The sequence below is a fragment of the Melospiza melodia genome, chromosome 3 (genome assembly GCF_035770615.1).
Source record: "Melospiza melodia melodia isolate bMelMel2 chromosome 3, bMelMel2.pri, whole genome shotgun sequence".
Taxonomy (NCBI): Eukaryota; Metazoa; Chordata; class Aves; order Passeriformes; family Passerellidae; genus Melospiza; species Melospiza melodia.
In genome coordinates, this window is record NC_086196.1 from 51,741,695 (window position 1) to 51,759,600 (window position 17,906).

At 38.6% G+C, this 17,906-nt stretch overlaps 1 pseudogene; it reads right to left on the bottom strand.

The window, feature by feature from the left end:
* Nucleotides 1–2,763: 2,763 nt before the first annotated feature.
* LOC134416584 (centromere protein J-like) overlaps nt 2,764–17,906 on the bottom strand; it is a 28,898-nt pseudogene continuing 13,755 nt past the window's right edge.

Sequence of the window (17,906 nt, forward strand, 5' to 3'; positions counted from 1 at the left end):
AACTGAGGGAAGTGGAAGGTGGAGGAGAGATGGTGTGAGAATCAGCCTGTGAAAAACAAAGTGGGATGTGTCAGAACTCATCTGTGAAGGATTCTCAGTTATACCTGACAGATATTGTCATTCATGCAGGTGAATTTGCTGCCTCCTTGTTTCCAAACCAAATGTGTGCCCTTTGTGTCAAAAATCCATTTATTATTATGCTATAAAATAACACCTGAAAAAAGCGCGTGTTGGTAAAACAATGGTCGGACACAGGTTGGCAAAAAGCGATCAAATTCTTCAGCAGGGTCACCCTTGTGCACAGCTCTAGGGACTGCCTTGCACATATTCCCCATGTGTCACACATCGTGCAGGGCCAAATTATTCCAAAATGTTTCCTGCGAGTAGAGTCAACAGTGCTTAATGAATGAAGCAAGCAGCAAGCAGCATGATAACAAAATTGTTGCTTGTTTAGTTTACAATTAAGAGGGATTACTTATCCACAGGATTCAAGGATTCAGTAACAGGTTATTGAATAGTAAACAGTGATTTAAGGCTAAAAGCTGTGAGCAAAATCTGTTTTCTGATTTACTACAGAAACAAAAAGAATGTCAGCATTTTAACTGGAAAACAGGGACCTTTTGTTAGAGGAATTCTTGGAAATAAAAACAATGATCCTTTATAGAACATTGGTATCATATCTAGTTTCTCAACCAAACTGAAAACACCAGCAACATTCACTTTTTTATGATGCTTAACTAAGGAAAAAAATCAACATAGATCTGTTTTTGTCAGCATATGGTAGAACAAACTGAAATTCTTAGTGAAACATGGAAAAGAATGATGTTTTGATTTTATTTTAGTTACACTTTTCTTTTGCAAAACAAAATATATTAACTATTACAGTAGTTGAAAGCAGAAGTACTATGAAGCAGTTAAGGGAAAACAATACAAGTTTATCATTACACCAGCTGATATCAAACTGATTACAGCTTCATAATTAAATTGATAAACTGAAGTATGTGTATGATCAATATCAGCAATGCTTCTTGCTCTTTCTTTGAAAGATGCTCTGCAATTTGAGTGGTGATTTGTTGATTGTCTGTGCCTCTGGAAACAGAAAAGAGGGAGCAATTCCATAATGTTGCCATTTTTGCACTTAGGCGTGAGAAAAGGCTAAAGCAGATGCTATGGGAGCAGGTTTGTTACTACAGGAATTTGAAGAGCATAAGGAGATAATCAGATATCTCAGTCAGTGGGCAGGTAATGAGCTGAGCTCTACAAGAGAAGAGTTTCAGTGATTTGGAAAAACTCACTTGACTGGAAATGTTGAAGGCCAGGTTGGATGGGGCTCTGAGCAACCTGATCTAGTGGAAAGTGACCCTGCCCATGGCAGGGGGAGTTGGAACTGGATGATCTTTAAGGTCCTTTCCAACCCAAACTATTATATGGTTTTCTGACAGGCAGTCTATGGGGAAGGCAGTTGAAAGCAGCATCTGATAAATTATTAATCCCTCTAAGTATCAAGTGCCATCCAAAGAACCTTACAGATGGAGAGATTCACTGACCAGAAATATTTTTGCACTATGGGAACAATAAAAACAATAGTGGGAAAGGTTATTTCAAAGACAAAGCAACACAGAGGAAAGACTGTTGGAGGAAGAAGAAGGATTCAGAAGATCCAGATCTTTGATCCAGAATAATCACTAGGATGCAATAAATGTTGCATTTTATTTTCAAATGTATGAGGCAGAGTTTTTAGATTATGATCATATAATTTTTTAATAACTTTGGTTTCAAGGAGCATCCAGAGCTGTGACTGTTCTCCACACTCCTGCTCAGGTTTTGGTCTAATGTCCAGCTCGGGATAAGCCTTGATACATGCTGGAAAATTTTGCTCCAAAGAATACAAGCAAACAGAAAACATTAATCATTTCCACAAAAATTTTGATGATTAACTCAGGAAATAAGTACCCCATGTAGATTTATTTTGGTCAGTGTGACGGTGGTCACAAGGGTTGCAGATGAAGAGAGAGGCGAGAATGTTGGTCCATGATCAGAAGGCTTGATTTATTATTTTATGATATATATATACTACATTATAACTACACTAAAAAGAAATAGAAGGAAAGTTCTCAGAAGCTAGCTAAGCTAAGAATAGAAAAGAATGAATAACAAAGTTCCGTGTCCCAGCAGAGAGCGAGAGCCAGCTCTGCTGTGAGTGGTCAGTAAATCCAAACATCCACAGGACACCAATCACGGATCCACCTGTTGCATTCCACAGCAGCAGATAACCGTTGTTTGCATTTTGTTGCTGAGGCCACAGCTTCTCAGAAGGGAGAAAAATCCCAAGAAAGGATTTTTCACAAAAGATGTCTGTGACAGGTCAGCATAAGGCAGCACTGAATATATTTGGGGTCATACAAATACTGTATATTTGGGCTTTTTACAACATAGTTTTTCATTGTAGTCACTTTCACAACAAATTGCAGAAAAACTAGAAAAAGTGTGATCAGTACCATGAAAGAAACCCTTTGGTGAGAAATACTGTGGGCATTTGTTTTAGTGTTGACTGCACAAAAAGGGCATGACTGCCTCTCCTTCAGTCTTCATTTCATTCAGGTAATGTTATTCCAATCTAAGCAGCAGTTGCTGAGCCAAAGTAATCTCAGCTCTATGGATCCATCCATTCATTTTCACAAGTTAGATCATCCTAACAGTTCTGACCTGCCAAGAATATGCCTTAAGCTACATAGGTGCAGTGCAGCCTTCTGCAGGGAAGAATCACCTCTTATCTCGAATGAGATTACCCTCCTCATCTTTGATTTGGAGTCGTCCAGTGGAGAACTTGGTTCCCTGTCTGCCATTGCAGAGCAGAGTTTTCACGGTGCCATCCAGGCACTCCCTCCTGCTGAACTGTGCAGTGTGACTCTCCCTTTGGCCATCACTGAATACCACTAGTTTATCTCTGTTCCTGGAAGAAGTAGCAATGAATTAAGTGATGAGAAAACACTGTCTTTTATAAACCTGTCTTGCAGAGCTGTCTAACACAACTCAATGAAATAGGAAAATAATGTCAGGTGGAAAACCTCAGGGTTTACATGGAATGGCATTAGAAATCTGGTCTCACAAAAAGACTTCAATACGTAAAATAATAGCTAATGGATGGTGAGATCCAAATTTTACATGACTTCATGCAGGGATCTCAAGGCATTTTGCAGGCAGAAAATCCATTTTACAGCAGGATCCTTCCTCCTCCTCAGAAGAGATTTGTAAGAGCCCCAAAGCTGTTTTTCTCATTTTGCATGGAGGAATAGAGAGACAATATAGCTTCACAGAATGTGACTAGGAAGAGACCCACAAGGACCCTCAAGTCCAATTCTTAAGTGAATCCCTTAAGTGATACCTTTCAGGGATCAAACCCACAGCCTTGGTTTTAATAGCAGCACCATGCTGTAACCAACTGAGATAATCTCAGTCCTTGCCCAATATTAGAGGGGGAGCCAAACACCTGGGGATAGAGCTCAGAAGCCCTCATCCTGAGTCCTTTAGTGCCCACATTGCTAACACTGACAACTGCTGATCTCCAAGCTATTGTAAAGCCAGTGTAAAGTTACATAGAACTAAATGAGGAATATTTTACAGTCATTTTGCCAGTGGTGAATTGTCACCTATCATTCAGGTGGAAGTGAATTTTCAGTGCTACATTCTTGCAAAAGCCTTGTTAGATAACAAGGGTTATCTCATCAATCCTTTTCCCCTTCATCTGGAATTTTCCCAGCTATTCAAAATCCAGCCACAGTTCTAAATGTCAGTGTTGTTGTACCTGTGTCCAAAATGTGGTCCCTGTTAGTTACACAGGACTTACTTTTCTACTTTTACTACTGTGCCATCTGGGAAAGAAGTTTCCTTCAGTCCATCACTGTAGAGGCATTTCACTGGGTGATCTGGGAACACAATTTCTTGTGTGCCATGGGGATGATGTTTTTCTGTACAGAAGATGATGTAAAAGTCTGTCTAGTGTTCTTTCAGGTTGTCTTACACAAAGCTAGGTCAGGATTTTTTTTTTTTTTGACAGTGTAGTGAGGATGTAAATTATATTTACAATACTGGTAAAAGAAATTAAAGAATTGCATAATCAGATAATCAGAATTGGAAGAACTACATTTACATTTCATTATTATATTTGCTTTGTAGGAGGAAACTCAGAAGTGAAGTGATGGAATATGCTGAAAGTGAAATGCAAAAGACAATGTGAAATGACAAGAAAACATCCAATCTGCTGGAGTCAGAATTCAAACTACACTTTCATAATAGAAATAAATCTGCACATAGAGTTCACATAGTGAGGTCTTGCATACCTATCTGATTATTAGGGAACTGCAGCACCTCCAGGCCATACGGATAAGCAGTGTGAGTTGTCTGTGCATCTGCATAGTAATAAATCTGGAAGGAGAGTGAGATGATAGCAGCATATTCACAATATTTGCATAAGCAGATTCAACCATAGCAATGTGCTCAAAAGTAAGCCATCTTTAAAAAGTCATTTCAAGGTCATATTCTGCATCTGTCATCCCTAAAAGTAGCTATGTTCACATTGCTGTTCCTTCCTCTCGCTCACCCTCATGGTTGTGTCCAGATGATGCTACTTTCACCTCTGTAAAGTGCAAGAGAACAGTGTGCACATGAAAGTCATCGTCCAACCTCTATGCTCTCATCCATGAACTATTAATTTTTAAAAATCCCAGTGCTGCAAAGGCCTCACTAATTTCCACTTTAGTCCACACTGTTATTAGCTATTTTTATTTACATAATGCCCACATGGAAGAAACCTCCATGCTACCTACTCTACAAATGATGTACGAAAAAGTATAAAAACCAGTCCTTGCTTCAGATGGCTGCCCATGCCCCTTGCCTTTGTTCAGTCTCCTGCTTGACTACCTACCTATTTGTTCCTTCTTTGACTGTTACCTTCATGGCTTTCTACTTTGTCTTTGTAGATGCAGTTTCACTGCTCAGGGTTGTTAAACACCCTTCCTCATCAGTTACTCTCAGAATTGATAGATATAGATAAATTATAGAACCTTGCTGGAAAACCAGTTAATCGTTTTATTTTCCTTAAAGAAAATGAAAAGTTACCCACCACCTGGGTCTGGCATGATCTTCTTCACATCTCTATTGGAAAAGCTGATCATTGTCATGCTTTCATCAGCATCAATTTCCTTTTTAGTACTGTTGTGGAAAGGGAGGATTAGGTGTCCATCAGAAAGCTCCTCTTCTACCTTCAAACACACAAAGCATCCAATGCAGATGAAGTCAAAGGAAATGAGCAGCACCACACTCACTGCCTTCCAATTAAATTGGATCTTGAAGGAAGTCATGCTACATCTTTGTATTTTGAAGGTTATCTCTGCAGAACAGCATTATTTTTGCCTCCTTTGTGTGTAAAAGAGGACAAAAGAAGTTTTCTTTTCACAAGATGAACTTACTTGTAGCTCAGGTTCCAAGTTCCCACCCCACCACTTTGTTTTAATGTTAAGCACGATAAGGTGCACAGCCCTGTGGCAAAAGGGAAAACAGTCAGGTTTGTTCTTGACCAACATTAGTGAGTTATTGACCAGACTCATTTCATATATGCTTGTACATCTTCCACACAGGTACACAGATCACTTGAGAGATGCATGGTTCTGGACTGTGTGAATCAAAATGACTGAACTTGATGAATTAGCGCAGATTGCTGATGTGGTAGGTTAAGAACCATTTATTTCCAAGTAGTCCTGTATGGACCTTCAGTACTACAGAATTAATTTTGGCTGCACGCACAGACCTAATATTTGCTTGACACTTCTTATCGACAGCAGGCAATAATGTCATTAATATGCTCTTCTACAAAAAGGGCACTAGTCAGAGAAGACTTCATACCAAGCATAGCCTCTGGTTAATAATTTTTCCTGATGATTCTGTAGCAGTTGTTTCTGTTCAGGATATATCGATTACCATGGTATAACTCTTTTGGTAATATTCAAAGAAGAAGGCAACCAGAAGATGCACTACAGCTTTGTCATACTGTTCCAATCTAATCAGAATTTTCACAAAAAAGGGAATATCTCCCAGCCAAAAATAAAAAGCTATTTTCTCTTACCTTTCCATCATAATATTCCATTTTTTCCTGCACCTCTTCCCCATGCTTTCTCCTTTATTGATGTAACTTTGATGTTCTAGATAATATTGATTTTGGAGGTTGTATTATGAAAACTTCAAGGTCAGTGTTACATAAATAGAAATGTTTTAAAAATATGTTCACTAACTTAAAACAATGATGCAAAAATTTTATTTACTTTCACACACAGAGGAAAGATTCTCTTCTTTCTGGTATTGCCTTGTATTTGCAATGAATTTTTATATTTTATTTGTAACTAGAAATGTTGCACATTAATTCTAGTTTTCTTCCATTTGCAAAGCAAAAGATAGCAAAGCAGAAGTCAAAAAATGAGGTGATAAAAGTGCATTCTGACAAAATTCTGCTGCACAAAATGGAGAGAATAAACACAGGAACAGAGAGCAGAACTATCTCTGGGTGTTGGGTTACTGATATGCAAAGAAAGGTATTTGTATTAGCTAGAGTCACTCTTCCAAAACAAATTACATGGCTGTTAGCTGTGAGGTGGTGCTATCTCTGTAACTAAGGGCTATTCTGGATGCTACAATTCCAGTTTACCATTACCATAAATGCTCTTTGCAGTCTGGCAGTGTGAAGGAGCCTAAAGTCAAGTGACATCTGGCACACAGCATCCAGGGCAGTTACGAGCTGATGTTAATTACAGTTTAAAGATGTGGTGAATTTTGAATTATGGGATCTGAAGGCATAGGGAGAACTGCTCCCCACAGGGCAATGATATGCTTCACTAAATAACTATAAACACCATGCTTAAAGTTGCCAGATCCATCTCTAAAGCTGTGTCTACTGCATAGCATAGGAAGCGGGAACAGAATACTTTCTTTTTCTTAGTGTGCTTTATTTCTCCTCACAGATGGGAAGAACACAATTGCTGCTCATGTAAGAACTGCAATTTTAAGTAGCTCAAAGCTTTATTTCATCATCCAGAAAAGCAGGAGGACTGTCTGTACATACTTTGTTTTCATAAGCAGTTATGCCATTTCTCTAGTGTGGGGTCACAAAAGCCACTTTATTCTGAGCTCTTAGCAATTTTCCTGTCTTTTTAAGAGCTTCTTCTCCTTCCTGAGACAAAATTAAAATGTTAACTAACAACATAAATCTATTAATGTTCAACAGCTGTGCAGAACTATATTGACAAAGGAATCCAGCCTATTATTTGAAGCCATTGCAATATTGTTTTTAAGACTGCACTTATATAAGGAGTAAAGGCAAAAAAAAAATAAAGACAGGAGAGTATTGCTGCCAAATGAATGGGAGTTAGCATGCTGTTTATGAAAACTAATACCACAGACTCACTGTAACTCTATTTTATAGAGTTAAATGGTGAAATACCTCTGTTTCTTCATTGTTCTTGCAGGGTGCAAAGCTGTAAGTGTCTTTCCTGAGGAAGACACTTACAGCTTTGTGAGAGGAAGATGTCTTCTAAGCGATATGAAATGGGCAAAAGTGTCCCTGTAAGAAAAATCAAAGCAAAAAGGGTCATTAAAAGCACATGAAAATTGCTGAATAGTATTTCCATACATATCTCAGAAAGGCTTTTTAAAGATGCTAGCTCTCAGAATCTTGCAATATATTGCGACTTGCACTGATAAGGTTTGCTAACAGCTTGTCCATCCTCCCAAAGGTGCTTTGTCCTTGACCAAAAGGAAATGCAGTCCACATCCATAGTCCCATCTCCTGAACCTCTGGGACAAGAAACTCAGTAAGTAGGTGGCAGCACAATCTGCTTTCTCTCTCTTGTAAAATACAAATTTGACAATACTTCTAAGAATCATAGATGTGTTTTAGTGGCTCACATTCTCTATGAGTCAAGAGCTGGGGGACCAGTTTCTCCAAGTCATTTGCAGACCACTATAAGCAGGCAGGTGATTTCCACAGATCTTACCTTTTACACAGGAAGGTGAGCTGGGCTCCTTAAAACAACCACTCAGATGTGAGAGAGCTCCAGGTGACTTCCTACCATTATGCCTTCTTCTAGTAGGAGAGGTCTGATGTACAACCTGAAGAAAAATGAAGAGGCCCTGGCTTACAGTCGTGCTTCACTTCAGTATGGGAGCTATCAGTGATGTGGCAAGAGCATGCTATACACTTCTTCCTAGGAGCTTAGCTCTCTGTGTGTGGATATTGTACAGGTATCTAAGCTTGGTTCAACTTCCACAGAGAAAGAATGGAGGATGGAAGAGCTGGAAGAAGCCTCAGACAGGGCCAAGTCCCCCTCAGTTCCTCCATCCCTTCTCTTGGGAACTGCGTTTCATTGGCTCCATGGTGGATTGCACTGTAGTAATGTCTGTGCCTGGTCACACACCTGGCTAATCCAAATCCCAGCCCTCACCCATGGGATGACTTCCTGTCATGACCCCACGTCTGTCTCATCACTATGGGCTTTGACAATTGGGATTTTGGTCTGGCCCTTCCTTCCACACCCAGCCTGCCCTCCTCCCAGGCTGTGGGAAAGGCAGAGCCCTGCTGGACTCCATGAGCTGCCCCTGGTTCTCCAAGCCCCTGGCCTCGCTGGGAACCACTGGCCCATGCAGTGCCCCAATTCTTGGTGCATGTGATCACCCCTGAACTTGTTCTGAGACAATGGGGGCAGGTTTTAAAGCATACACTCACACTCCCCATGCAGGTGTCTAAATAGCTCAATGTATGAACAGCCTCTTGGATAATTACTGACAAAAAATCTGCAGTTCCAGGGAAAGAGGGCCAAGCAGCAGCCATGTGAGGATCAGGATCCCAATACAGATTCTAAAAGATATAATAAAAAGGAAATAAAGGTAGTTTAAATAGACCTTGCTGATGGCTTACTTTGTCTGTTTCAAAAGGTGTCAGTCTTCCCTGATGAAGAGTCCTCCTGCCAGCTGGTACTGTGCTTCTACCAATGGAGCAGTTAGATGTTTTCTCTTCTTGATGTTCCTTTGTCATTGATCTCAAAGGATCAGCTTTTTGCACAGAGCTATTTATGTCCTAAAAGGTGTAAATACATTTGTATTAGGTTAATATAAACATCTTCAAATCATTAAGTGGTTAAAACTTTGGGAAAATTTTTAATTGTGTGTGTGGGTGTATCCACAGAGACACACTCAAGCACACACACACATTTTATGCATAACTCTGCATTTGCTTCCCACATTTCTCTGTGCTTGGACAACAATGCAAGTCAAATCTAATCCAAGGGGCAGAGTGTGAGGCCAGCAGCTGCTGAAAGGCTCTCATCCCTCAGTCCCACCACCCTGCCAGCTCTCTCTAGGTTAGCACAACAGAGCTGAGCCCAGTAAAATAAGCACAACAGCTCATTTTTACTTGCTGCATGTCCAACCTTTCTATGTTTTGATCTCAAACATCTCCATTAATCAAGGCTGATACAAGACTTGTAGGACCCTAAGGGGTGTGTGAGCCACAGAAGGGAAATGAGATGCAAAAATTTTCAACCAAACTATAGCAGTTATTTAGACTGAAAGATCAAGGAGACTCAAAAGCACTTCCCCAATTTTTTATGCAGACCTTAGAGCAGGGCACAGAGTAAACAAAATATTCCTGCATGACCACCATGAGATACTTGGGATTTACAGGACTTACACAATGACTCTCAAGTGTTTGCTTGAGAGTGCATTATGCATTTGCATAATGCATTTGCATTATGCAAAGCTTCCAAGTACATTATGGTAAGAAACAAAGAAACAATCAAAAAAAAAGTTGGAAATGGCACCAATAACTATGATTTTGAAATTACTCACACACTGAAGAGTGGCTGCTTGAGAAGATGTGTGTAAGCTATTAATGGAAAGAATATATTTGCCATCAGCTTAATTTTTTCAAGTCCATGAGTTATTGCTCAAGGGACATGGGTCTAGCAAAGCAAAGACAGGAAGACTGCACTGCTCCTTCTCTGATAACAATGGTCAATGTTTGGTAGCTGTAAAATTTTCTCCATGTGATCAGTGAAATTTAGGGTATCTGCTGCTGCTGTGGTTGGTGATGCCTTATTTATATTAATAGATGACATTACAATTTAATGTATGTTTACAGGGAAGAAGCCAAGAAAGCAATCCTATTGCAACACCAGAAAACTGTAGGATTTTAAAAGGCTAAATTTTTCCTCCAAGCATAAAACAGTTTTCAGCAAGAGAAAGGCAACTGATTACCTCTTTCAGACAAGGTTGTTGGAAAGTACATAAATTAATAGAATTTATTGTTAAAAAGAATATCGTTTATATTTGACATTTGGTGATATTTTCTCCAGGCAGATTGTGTGGATATGCCTGAGTTCTTCAAACATAATCAGGTTTTCAAATAAAAGTGGATGGACAAACTGTCAAAATATGCCTGGGACTTCAGCTTGAGACAAAAGGTATAGAACTGAGGACCTTTAAGACTATTTCTGATGAAGAGATATTAGCTCAGAAATTGCAGAGAAGAAAGAAAGAAAGAAAGAAAGAAAGAAAGAAAGAAAGAAAGAAAGAAAGAAAGAAAGAAAGAAAGAAAGAAAGAAAGAAAGAAAGAAAGAAAGAAAGAAAGAAAGAAAGAAAGAGAGAGAGAGAGAGAGAGAGAGAGAAAGAAAGAAAGAAAGAAAGAAAGAAAGAAAGAAAGAAAGAAAGAAAGAAAGAAAGAAAGAAAGAAAGAAAGAAAGAAAGAAAGAAAGAAAGAAAGAAAGAAAGAAAGAAAGAAAGAAAGAAAGAAAGAAAGAAAGAAAGAAGGAAAGAGTACACAATCATTTCATTGCTAAATATCTCGAGACTGAAACTGCCAAATCATTTAAAAGAACTTGAAAAGCCATTGCAGCAGTTTCACAGCAGCCCAAACCAATTTCAGCCCAGATTGCTGGAGTCTCACTCCTTTTCTTCTATCCCCAGCTACGTTTTTCCAGTCACTCCTTTATGAGGCAAGAGCAGCTACAGAAGGAAATTAACCTGGTTCATTGAGTAGAATCAGGCAGAGATGAACTCTTTTCCTGCTCCCTGGTTAGTTTTGAGCCAGCTGGATGACCATCTTCAGAAAGTGCCAATAGGGCCACAGCAGCTCAAATATTCATGAGCTTCAGAGAGACACAAACATGTGGCAGCATTTGTTTTCCTTGTGGTTTGTTATAGAAAGAATGTTGCAATGGAAGCTTGTAAAAACCTTACCCACGACTTGTAAATAGAAGATACTTTATGGCCAGATGTAGTCAGAGAAAGTAGCACTGTTTCCATGAACATGATGAGATGTATCAGCCAATTCAGCTGATGGAGCATCCATGCAGAACAGTTCCTGTTACATATGCCATTGTAAAAGCCAGATTTCATTTTTTATGCATTGCATACACTAGTATACCTATTTTTAAAGCAATAATGTCAAAGGAATCCAGACAGGCTTACATGAATCACATGCAGTCTCTGTTTTCATTCAGAGGAATGTCAGTCTAAGAGATCATTTGAAAATTCAGAGCCATCACTGTACCCCGGGCAACCACTACAACTTTGCTCTGCACTTTTAAAGAAACTCAAATACTAAGTATTTGGACTAATCACATATGACTGGTTCTTGATAAAGATTCTTTCAATTCCATTGCTTTCATAAACAAAGCCATCAAATTATCTCAATTTTCTTCATTAGAAATATGTGGATGACTAGTAAATGCAGACCCTTGATGCAAAGGGGCTACAGGGTTAGAGGAAGAAGGAGTGTCCCAACATGCACAAGGTAGATAGGGTTTTTTCCAATCTTCACAGAAAACAAAAAATATTAATCACCATATCAGCTGGTGACGAGAAAAGAGGTGTAGTTTAGTAATGAAACTCAACTTCATAAAAGAACATACAGGCAGTTCATTCTGTATCTTTGTCATGGAAGCTTGAATTGCCACCAATGACACTGATCAGCTCTTGGCAAAAGCAGGGACCTCTTGAAATTCCTCTAGTTCTACAGATCTATGCTATCAGGAAGGCAGTGGAGAGCAGGAGGAAGTATTGTTACCGAGTGTCCACCTAGACCAAGAAATTCTAAAAGTATGTTCTCCTGGATCGTCATGCTCAACAATAATCAGTTACATTTTGTAATAAGCTTTTGCCTCTCAGCTGTTAATATCTACAATTCTTCAACAAATTGTCCCAGAAATCTCTCACTGGTCAATTCTCATAAATAAGGGCCTCTTATTAACTTCAAAAATCACAGTTTGTGTCATGTAAGATTCACATTCCCTCTAACAAATCAAAAACCTGAGAAAAAGCAGCAAGTACTCATGGATGAAGCAAAGTTCAAATGCTGTGAAAGTCTGTTCACATATTCACAGACCTTTCCTACTTGAGGGTTAGTAAACTGTCAGAAGAATGTTCACAGGCAAGGAAATAACATGCTCAAAGGTCATCAAAACCCCTTGCAAGATTAGACAGCAAAATCCATCTAAGGCTGGAAGTAAGCATATTTGACCTTGGCTGAAATGTTAAAAAGTGCTATCAGTATACCTTTCAGTGGAATTCCCCATCCCTCGCACTTCCAACCTGCCAGGCAAATAAACTCATCTTTTTTCACAGAAATAATGAAAATCTATCCACAGATGCATGTTGGACAGGAAACTGGCAACTTGCTCTAACTAATGAGCTGCATTCAGAAATCAAGTTGTTTTCAGAGTATACATGTTACTAAGCATTAATAATTAATAAATAATAACTATTTTGGCCCATCTGTTCATAGTCTGAAAGAATCATTAATGATGTGCAGTTAAAATGGACATTTCTCTTGTCTCACTAAAGCACAACTTGAATTGGACAGTTCCTCACCAGCTAGGTCATGTTACAGCACAAATAGAGGTCTTCCTTAAAAGTATTATAGGTAACCAGAATACATATTTTTCAGAGATGTGGGCCAGCTCTTGGTTGTTTTTTTCTTTTACTTCATAAAATCATGTTTACAAACTATTTGTACCTTTAACAAAGATGAAACATATAAAAACTGATAATTATTCAGACTTGATCACCAACTGTTTTTGTGCATATCCTCAAATTCTATTAGATTTGACAAAAAAAAGTCAGATGGCAATTTTTTTGTGGTTACAGCTGATTAAACTCACCAGTCCAAGCTAGCTTTAACTTACATATGTTATAGAAGACATGCACATTTTCCAAGCCTAGAACCATAAAATTTTTAGGTTGCAAAAGACTCTCAGATCATCAGTTCCAACCATTGACATAGAACTGTCAAGTCCACCACTAAACCATGTCAAAAAGTGCCATATCCACCCATTTTTTAAACAGTGCCAAGGATGGTGATGCCACCACTTCTCTGTTCAGCCCATTCCAATCCCTGACAACCCCTATTCACTTAGATGTGTCCCTATGCTGTTTCTCAGTTTTGGATAGAAGTAGTATGATAGGGTTTTTTAATCTACATCCAAAATTCAGAATTATCCAGATTCACAGGGTCTGTGAGGGAAAGCATCCACCAGCTCGCAAAAGAGCTCAAATGCAAAGAAAATGCAAGCGAGTCACCATGTGCAGCTCTATTGCTATGACATGGATTTTGGGCTTCTGTTTAATGTTCCATTTACCTGAGACTTCAATTCTAGAGTACAACAATTGGCAGCCACTCTATTAACTGTAAAGTCTTTCTGTGCCATCAGATCAGATAAAGAGCATGCGTCTCTGTCAAACATTTTAGAGTTCACTCAGGACATCTGGGCACTACGCCCACCAGTCTAGCTCATGCTTGTGCTGGATTCCAGTTGGACTGGATCCAACCCTGGCTAGATGGCGAAAGCCCAGATAGCAGTGAGCCCAAACGTCTGCTGTCCTCAACTTCCCCCTTCTCAAAACTGTTGCTGAAGTCACAATTTTTATTGCCCGTGGCTGTGTGCCACAGGAGGAAATCATCAATATCTCTTTTCATATCTGGAACCGTATAGAATTCATTGAAATTACTGTCTAGTGACTTTCAAACACAGACACGCTGTCATGCTCACTATGGTGGAACAGTTGCCTCCCTTCTCATCTGATATCTTTTACATTTTATTTCAGTCCCTATACAGGCAGACAGCAGAGTGTGTTGGCTAATCCAAGTTTTCCTGTAGCCAAAGGAATAGTTTCCAGTAGAGAAGATTAATTTCAGAGAGATTTTACACTTGAACACAGCATAGATTTCAACCAAACCTGACCAAAAGTGAGAAAAGGGACTTGTAATATCCAAGGTGTCCATAATATGAATCAAGAAATGCAAAGCCAAAAGAAAGAAAAGCATAAAGAGATATTTATATATCTAAATTCTAAACAATGAGATGTGTTAGAATTGTGGTAAGCTGGCTGTGGAGGAGCAGTCATGGGCACACTAGCCTGAAATAAGCATCTGACTTGACATACTGAGCTAACTTGTCACAGCTTGTAGAAATCAGAGTGGTTTTCCCACTGAGTTGAACTGGGAGAAGGACACTGTTACATATTGGCAAGTAAAGCCTCAAATGGCAAAATACTAGATTTATGGTTTGCCAAGGCTAAATACTAGATTTATGGTTTTACAGGGCATTCCCTGTAAAATCAGCCTATGGAGTAGCAGCTGCAACAAGTTTGGAAAACTCTTTGAAAACAACACACAATTCAGTTAGGTCTAGAAAAGAGGGGGGAAAATGTTTTTTTCTCCTGTTACTGCAAAACCAAAAGAAAATATACAATTCATAAATTCAATTTATGCACAAGCAAGAAAATATGATCATGCTTATACACACTTACATTTGTGGAAATTTTGATTCCAAAGAACGTTCTCTTAAATATGTATTTGAAACTCTGGAGAAGTGACTACTGGTAGCAAGGATGCATATTTTATTATTCACAACATTAAGGAAGTGTTTTTGCAAAGATGTCTTCAGCCCCACATGAGAGATGATGTGGCTCTTGTGATTATCTCTCCATGAACTTTCTTCTGGTGTGGATGAAGATGCTGTCCCTCACAGAATAGCTTCTGAAACATAGTGGAGAATTTGTTATAAATATGTAATTTTAAGTTCAAGTCACACCTGGTAGAATCAGACCACCTTCAAAGCCATCTGACTCAAATTTAAAGCCATTGTCTTTTCATAAAAATTATGATGTTTAAACACAATAAATGAAATTCCACATGCTGTTCTGCTAGGGTCTGAAAGTCCCCAGTGTCAGACCAAAACTTTTAGGTGCCATCCTAGCATCTTCATATCGTGTATCTTAGTATTACTTTCACATAACAAAAATATTCAGTGTCTTGAGTAGTAGTTTTACATCAGCAAAGTGGTAGAAATAAAACAGAAATCTGGCCAACAGCAGAAGTTACTTAGCTTTTTTTATCCTTGCTTTGATTGGAATTTTTACATATTTTGATTTTTGTGCCTGTGACTAATCTTTTTTTTTCTGACCTTCACAATCTATAAAATGATGAGTCATAAGAGCAGATAAGTTTGGGAAAAGTAAAAATAGAGTGAAATTTAACTTCAAATTACATTTTAAGTGAAATGTAAATGTTAGGTGAAAAATTTCATTCACAAATCCATTACAATCAAATAAAAAAAGAGAAACAAAACTACACTCCAATAAAGCAAAGGATAGGTTTGTTGGTGGTTGTAACGTTTTTTGAAGATACCTTACTAGAAATTAGATTTAAAAATTAGAGAAATGCCTAAGAGAAAATGTCTCAATTTCATTTTATTCTAGGTTCAGCCATTTCATTTCTTCTAGGTTCTGCAGAAGTGTATGGTTCATCTCATCAGACTAGACCACCTAGGAGATAATTGTTTTTTCTAGTTTCCTTGACACACACAGGATGAAACTGATCCCTCAAAGCATGTATTTTTCTCCCTTGAATACACACAAGGGAATAAAACAATCCACTCAACCCAAATTTCAAGTTTCTTTTGAATTCTAGTGTGAACCATTTAATTTCACCAAGACTTGCTCTCTCCTGTGTAAAAAGTGAGTAACTTTCATTTCTTTAACTCCCCTACAAGAAGTTACTCAGTTATACACTAATAGAGCAAGTAAAACCCTACAAGTACATTAAACAAGTGAAATATTGAATAAAATATTACAAGACACTCTGTAAACCTGTGATTAAATCATTTTGATTTCCAGAGATTAGCAAAGACATTTACATTAGCCAGCTGTATTTTCCACTCTGTTTATTCCTCCTGCTTCATCCTAGTGTAACTCCTATTCAAGAATTCAACTTGTGCTTCTGTAAGGCAAGCCACTGATGGTGTTTCCTTCCAGAAAGTTTACAGCAGTTTAGAATTTACAGTTTAAAATAAGAACTAAGATTTAATAGAAGGTCCAGCTGTATTTTTTCCAGGCTGAAGAGATGTTTTATGGAACAGGTAAATGGCACTATATATATAAAGAGTAGAATTGTTTTCAGGAGGCTTTTTAGGAGGCTTTAATTTAGTCACTGAAAGTAAATTAGTTATCTAGAGTTCCTTCCTGGTTAGTGGAGGGAGATATCTGACCTAAGTGTCTATGATAGGCTGGCTGTGTCACCTGGCAAAGCTGCACACCTCCTGGATAAAAAGGCTAGGTGGAAGAGGGCCACACAAAGAGTACCTTTTAACATGGCTCACTGTAGAGCTGACTTTCCTACCTTCAGGCTAAGCAGGGAAGGAGGGACAGTATTCACACATGACAGCTCCAAAGAAAAACTACTGAATTTTTCAAACAGTACTAAGGAGAAGGTATCTGCCACTACCAGGGTCTCTGATTTTCTGTCCATGAGAGTTATAGCTTTGTGGGTTTTTTCTGCTTTCTGTCTCTGATATCCTGAAGCTCTGAGCTCATCTCAAAGCTCCATATTCTGCCTGGTCAGCAACTCAACCTGGTCTCTCAGTTTGCTGCAGGCAGCACGCCAGTAGGACTCAGTTCTCTGGAACTCTTCCTGCAGTCCAGCAATCTGCTCTTTTAATATCTGTCAGTGAAAAAATAGAAGTGTGCCATAACATTGCCTGCTCTGACCTAGGCATGCCCACCTTACGTATCCAGAAGCAAACATGGAGCCTTTTGTTCTACTTATAGGTCTACAGTATTAAAGTATGCAATTAAAAAAAAAAAATCACATTTGAAATTATTTCAACAAAGAAACCCACTCCCCAAACAACAACAAAAAACTACTTTGCAAACTCCTATATTTAAAACAAACCTATTGTTACAAAATGAGCAGACACAAGTCCGTGCTGAAGAAAATTCAAACTAATCATGCAAATAATCAGCATTAAATGTCAACTAATGTCTTTAAGAAAAGGCTAGAATGCAAGCTAGATTTTAATGACAAGAATGTCAGGTAATCAGATCTTCATGTGGTTAAAAGGGGACTGGAATACTTTGATCCTTCTCACAAACAGCAGGGGATTGCAAAGACATAATTTTCAATTGAATTGAAAATGAAAGTAATGAAATTGGGAGATGACATTTCCATATGCTTCCATCTCCATTATTTTTGCCTTCTCCCTTCTTCCTTCACCCATGCTGATGCAAACACTGGGTCCTTCTCCTTCAGGGCACTAATGCTGGATAGTGCAAAGAGAATACTGGTGGAGTCGAGCTAGAAATGTGCAGTTTGCTCTGTAGTCAACCAATTGTTGAATGCAACCCTTTCTCACTTTGCAGACACTTGTGTGTCTGCCCATTTGATCCTGATTACATTCCTTTCTTAGCTGTGAGCTGCCACCTCTGAATTTGGCACATCCAGCCATTTTCTAGAAGCAGCAGACTTCTGAAGTTGGGAATTACAGAGATAACTAACCTCAAAATATTTTGGTTTTGTTTTGTGGAAA